We start from the raw sequence: 6,851 nt of genomic DNA, 5'->3' as shown, positions 1-6,851 counted from the left end.
GGAGAAGAAGCCGGATGATGAGGCAGCGGGCCGGCAATACGAGACGAAGGCATCGATGCTATCGTACTCCGACTTGACGGCCCGCCACACGCCTTCTTCGTCTTCTCCGGCCTTCCAGCGCCAGCCGCCAGAAGCGACAGCCCCGAGAAGTTCAAGGAATTGGCTCGAGGAGCCGCCGCCAAGAACTACCCCCCCCCCTCCGCAAATCACTCTGCCGGGGAGAAAGCCAGGTGCAGATGGTGATGCTGCCGGCGTCACCTAGGGACGGGGCGTCCGACGTCTAGTCGGACCCGTCCCCATCGTCCTCCCCACCGGTCCCCTCCTCGCCGTCGTCGCTCGAGGAGGAGCTCTCGTCGTCGGTCGAGCTCTCCGTGCAGCACCCTAACCTGTTTCCCAAGCGCCCGGAGACCTTGACGGAGAGCAGGTCGCTCTCCACTAATTGGAAGAGGAGAGCGTTCCCCTTCATCAAGCAGTGGGCGCATGCAAAGGTTTTCCAACCCCGATGAAGGAACATTACATGAGGGACGGGGAACCTTGTGTTCACCCATATGTCACCATTGCAACACCCTTTCATGTGAAGCCTCAGCCTCGGCGGTTGGTCGATCTCCAGCACCCTCGCGAACGCCTCGGGAAGGCGAAGGCGGCTACGTGGCGGCTCACGCAACTGCAAGATAAACTCCAACGTCGTGTCCCCGACATGGACTCTCGACGAAGCAGGAGGAGATGGTGATGTTGCAGGTGTCCCCCTTCCGCGCCCACCTCTGCCTCGACTGCCTCGCCGACCGCGACCCCATCCGGTGCCTCCACCTTGGGTGTCTGGCTCTTCCTTAACCATTATGGCTCTCTGACGAGAGGAAGATCTAGTCGCCTCCGCAGAAGGGCGGCCGCGCCCGCGCCCTCTCAGCATGGTGGTGGATGGAGAATGGAGGCGACGCGAGGAGATGCCTCTCCTCCTCCTCCTGAGTCCCCTTTTTATAGCCAAGCAAGGAAGGCTGAAGACTGGCTCTATGCCTCTGAAGAGCCCTTTCAAGCCCGGCTCATTAAGTTGGCGACGGGTGAGGTCGTCGACCGCCCTCCTCGCGCCAATCAAAGGACGCATGGGTATCGGCCATGGCGCGCCTTCCCATATCCCGCGCGTCCGTCACCTACCCCATGCCATGCATGCGACATATGTGGCAAAAAAGACGGGCGTGGTGGGAAACATGGAACCGCGGTTCCAAGGTTGAGACAGGCGAGGAGAGTAAATGAGCAACAGTCCTACAGTTTTCCCTTCTTTATGGGAAAGACGCGGGCCGCCTCTTTACTATTCACCGCGGGATGACGCAAGCATGCTGCGGTCATTCGACGCACGACCCCCACGCCACGCACTCAATGCGGGTCGTGGGGAAGCACAACAGGCGAAGGGATTACTGCGGTTAACACTCTGCCACGCATGCCCGCACACCGTTCTGGGCCTCGCCCAACAACGCTCTGCGCTTATGTGTGGCCCAGGCCCGGGGGCTCCTGTCGGTGTACAAAAGTAGGGGCCTTTCTGTACCCCTTTACTTGTGCACGGGAAGTCATAGCTGCACCTGTGGCCACGCTTGGCAAGCCAGAAGAAGCAAAGACACAAGGCTGCCAAGGCTGCGCTCAAGCCAGAAGCATAAAGAACAAAGGGACAAGGTGGGCTTCCCCCGGCATGAGCCTTGCTAGGGCGGACTACGTAGCCCCAGCAAGAGCCTTGCTGGGGCAACTTGCCCAACACCAGCAAGGCCGCGACCCTTGAGCCTGAGAGCTCTGGCACCATCGACAGCGTCAAGGCCAAGACTCACGGGTGCCTTGCATAGTGGCATGCAGATATTTGTAAAAACCAAAGGCCTGCAAAACTAGATGAGAACCAGAAGCCGAAGACCCCGGCAAGATCCTTGCAAGGGACGCCCACGAGACCCCAGCAAGACCCTTGCCAGGGACATCTGCGGGGCCGAGGCCAGGCCCGCACTTGCCAGAGTTTCGCTGCCCCGCACCCGTTCTGACGTGGCGGCCAGCCCACAAACTAGGCGAGCGCCTACGTGGCAGCATGCAGCTTCTAGGCCAACTAGCGAAGCACCTGCGTGGTGGCATGCAGATCTTCGTGAAGACCCTGCCACCACACCAGCTCAGCAGCAGCCAGCCAGCGTGGCGGTGCATGCCTCGTCACCTTGGACGCGTGTCAAAGCGAGGCGAGGCGGCGATGGACGGGACGAGCTTCTTTGCCGTCCCCGATAAAGCAAGAGGACACATAGGCGGTGCATTAAATGCGTTTGTCCTATGATGTCAGGAGATAAACTTGTAAGTTGTACATACTTTCCACCTCCTGTGTGCCACTATGGCAACCCCTTTGACATATAAAAGGAGGCCCAAGGCGTACGGAGAAAGGATTTCAGACTTTTTGGACTGGGCATGCACCGTAGCTAGTTCAAGAGCTCTAGAGCACTAAATACACACAAAGCAGGACTAGGGTTTTACGCATCGTTTGCGGCCCGAACCTGGGTAAAAATCCCCCCATGTTAATCTTGTCGACCCGCTCTTTGCCCAGCCACACGCCCCACCAACCGTAGTAGGGATTCCTTGTGATCCCATAGGTGTCGTCCCTGAGCGCCGACATTATTAGATGATGGGTTGCGAAAGTGACACAAGCTTAAACCCTAGTTTATGCGCTATTCCGTAAGGGACCGATTGGATCCAAAAGTTCAATGCTATGGTTAGAATTTATTCTTAATACTTTCTCGTAGTTGCGGATTCTTGCGAGAGGGTTAATCATAAGTAGGAGGTTTGTTCAAGTAAGAACAACACCTAACAACCGGTCCACCCACATATCAAATTATCAAAATAGTGAACACGAATCGAACCAACATGATACACGTGACTAGATGAAATTCCCGTGTATCCTCAAGAACTCTTTGCTTACTATAGGAGACTGTTTTGGCCTGTCCTTTGCCTCAAAAGGATTGGGCTACCTTTCATCACTTTTGTTACTACTATTGTTACTTGCTCATTACAAATTATCTTGCTATCAAACTACTCTGTTGCTTACAATTTCAACACTCGCAGACATTACCTAGCTGAAAACCACTTGTCATTTCTTTATGCTCCTCGTTGGGTTCGACACTCTTACTTACCGAAAAGAGCTACAATTGATCATGTATACTTGTGGGTCATCAAGGCTATTTTCTGGCACCGTTGCCGGGGAGTGAAGCGCCTTTGGTAAGGGAACATTTATATAGTGTGCTGAAATTTATTGTCACTTGTTACTATGGAAAACAATCCTTTGAGGGGTTTGTTCGGGTATCTTCACCTCGACCGGAACCACAATTAGCTACCCCTCAACCTACTGCACCTACTGAAAATATTGAATATGAAATTCCTTCGGGTATGATAGAATAACTGCTAGCTAATCCTTATGCAGGAGATGGAACCGAACATCCTGATATGCACTTGATATATGTGGAACAAATATGTGGATTGTTTAAGCTTGCAGGTTTACCCGGAGATGAAGTTAAGAAGAAGGTTTTCCCTTTATCTTTGAAGGGAAAAGCATTGGCATGGTATAGGCTATGCGATAATATTGGATCTTGGAATTGGAATCGATTGAAATTGGAGTTTCACCAAAAAATTATCCAATGCATCTAGTTCATCGTGATCGGAATTACATATATAATTTTTGGCCTCGTGAAGGAGAAAGTATCGCTCTAGCTTGGGGGAGGCTGAAGTCAATGTTATATTCATGCCCCAATCATGAGCTCTCAAGAGAAATTATTATCCAGAATTTTTATGCTCGGCTTTCTCATAATGATCGATCCATGCTTGATACTTCTTGTGCTGGTTCTTTTATAAAGAAGACTATTGAATTGCAGTGGGATCTTTTGGAAAGAATTAAACGCAACTCTGAAGATTGGGAACTCGACGAAGGTAAGGAGTCAGGTATTAAGGTTAAGTATGATTGTGTTAAATCTTTTATGAATACCGATGCTTTTCAAAAGTTTAGCACTAAATATGGACTTGACTCTGAGATAGTAGCCTCCTTTTGTGAATCATTTTCTCCTCATGTTGATCTCCCTAATGAGAAGTGGTTTAAATATCACCCACCTATTAAATAAGAAATTAAGGAACCGGTACTAGCTAAAGAAGAAACTATACTTTATAATGTTTATCCGGTTGTTCCTACTACTTATATTGAGAAACCACCTTTCCCTGTTAGGATAAAGGAACATGCTAAAGTATGGACTATGGTCAACAAAAGTTATATTAGAACACCTAAACCTGATGAACAAATTAAAGTAGAGCCTAGTGTTGCTATGGTTAAGGATCTCCTGGAAGAAAATGTAGATGGGCATGTTATTTACTTCTGTGAAGATGCTGCTAGAATTGCCAAACCCGATAAAAAGGACAAACATAGACCTGTTGTTGGCATGCCTGTTGTCTCGGTTAAAATAGGAGGTCACTGCTATCATGGTTTATGTGACATAGGTGCTAGCGTAAGTGCTATTCCTTACACTTTATATCAAGAAATTTTGAATGACATAGCACCCGCAGAGATAGAAGACATATATGTCACTATTAAACTTGCTAATAGAGACACCATATCACCAATTGGGATTGTTAGAGATGTTGAAGTCTTGTGTGGGAAAATAAAATACCCTACTGATTCCCTTGTTCTTGGTTCCCCACAAGATGAGTTTTGTCCCATTATCTTTGGTAGACCTTTCTTGAACACCGTCAATGCTAAAATAGATTGTGAGAAACAAACTGTCGGTGTTAGCTTTGGTGATGAGTCTCATGAGTTTAATTTTTCCAAGTTTAGTAGAAAGCATCATGAAAAATAATTGCCTAGTAAGGATGAAATAATTGGTCTTGCTTCTATTGTTGCGCCACCTATTGATCCACTAGAACAATATTTGATACACAATGAAATGACTTACATATGCATGAAAGAAATGAAATAAATAACATTTTCTTTGAACAGCGTCCTCTGCTTAAACACAATTTGCTGATTGAAATTCTAGGAGGCCCTCCTCCACCTAAAGGTGATGTTGTGTTTGAATTAAAACAATTGCCAGACACTTTGAAATATGCTTATCTTGATGAAAAGAAGATATATCCTATTATTATTAGTGCTAACCTTTCAGAACATGAAGAAGAAAGATTATTGAAAGTTCTAAGGAAGCACCGAGCTGCTATTGGATATACTCTTGATGATTTAAAAGGCATTAGTCCAACTCTATGTCAGCACAAGATTAATATGGAACCAAAAATGAAGGAAGTGAGATGCGAGCAAACAAATCTTGTCTTGAATTGGGAGAAGTGCCACTTTATGGTTAATGAAGGTATTGTTTTGGGCCATAAAATTTCAGAAAGAGGTATTGAAGTGGACAAAGCTAAGGTTGATGCAATTGAGAAAATGCCATGTCCTAAAGATATCAAAGGTATTCGTAGTTTCCTAGGTCATGCTCGTTTCTATAGGAGATTTATCAAAGACTTCTCTAAAATTTCTAGGCCTCTTACAAATCTTTTGCAAAAGGATGTTCCTTTTATTTTTGATGATGATTGTTTAGAAGCCTTCGAAACACTCAAGAACGCCTTAATTTCTGCACCTATGGTTCAACCACCTGATTGGAACTTGCCTTTTGAAATTATGTGTGATGCTAGTGATTATGTTGTTGGTGCTGTGATACGTCTCCAACGTATCTATAATTTTTGATTGTTCCATGCTATATTATATTCTGTTTTGGATGTTTAATGGGCTTTATTATACACTTTTATATTATTTTTGGGACTAACCTATTAACCGGAGGCCCAGCCCAAATTGTTGTTTTTTTGCCTATTTCAGTGTTTCGCAGAAAAAGAATATCAAACGGAGTCCAAACGGAATGAAACCTTCGGGAACGTGATTTTCGGAACAAACGTGATCTAGAGGACTTGGAGTCTACGTAAAGAAATCAACGAGGAGAGCATGAGGCAGGGGGTGCACCTACCCCCCCAGGCACGCCCTCCACCCTCGTGGGGCCCACATTGCTCCACCGACGTACTTCTTCCTCCTATATATACCTACGTACCCCCAAACCATCAGGGGCATCCACGAAAACCTAATTCCACCGCCGCAACCTTCTGTACCCGTGAGATCCCATCTTGGTGCCTTTTCCGGTGCTCCGTCGGAAGGGGCATTGATCACGGAGGGCCTCTACATCAACACCATAGCCTCTCCGATGATGTGTGAGTAGTTTACCACAGACCTTCGGGTCCATAGTTATTAGCTAGATGGCTTCTTCTCTCTCTTTGGATCTCAATACAAAGTTCTCCTCGATTCTCTTGGAGATCTATTCGATGTAATCTTCTTTTGCGGTGTGTTTGTCGAGACCGATGAATTGTGGGTTTATGATCAAGTTTATCTATGAACAATATTTGAATGTCCTCTGAATTCTTTTATGTATGATTAGTTGTCTTTGCAAGTCTGTTCGTATTATCAATTTGGTTTGACCTACTAGATTGATCTTTCTTGCAATGGGAGAAGTGCTTAGCTTTGGGTTCAATCTTGTGGTGCTCGATCCCAGTGACAGAAAGGGAAACGACACGAATTGTATAGTTGCCATCGAGGATAAAAATATGGGGTTTAAATCATATTGCATGATTTTATCCCTGTACATCATGTCATCTTACTTAAAGCATTACTCTGTTCTTATGAACTTAATACTCTAGATGCATGCTGGATAGCGGACGATGTGTGGAGTAATAGTAGTAGATGCAGAATCGTTTCAGTCTACTTGTCACAGACGTGATGCCTATATACATGATCATACCTAGATATTCTCATAACTATGCTCAATTCTATCAATTGC

This window comes from Aegilops tauschii, chromosome 2, assembly GCF_002575655.3.
Source record: "Aegilops tauschii subsp. strangulata cultivar AL8/78 chromosome 2, Aet v6.0, whole genome shotgun sequence".
NCBI classification, from domain to species: domain Eukaryota; kingdom Viridiplantae; phylum Streptophyta; class Magnoliopsida; order Poales; family Poaceae; genus Aegilops; species Aegilops tauschii.
Note: the sequence above shows the minus strand (reverse complement) of the source record.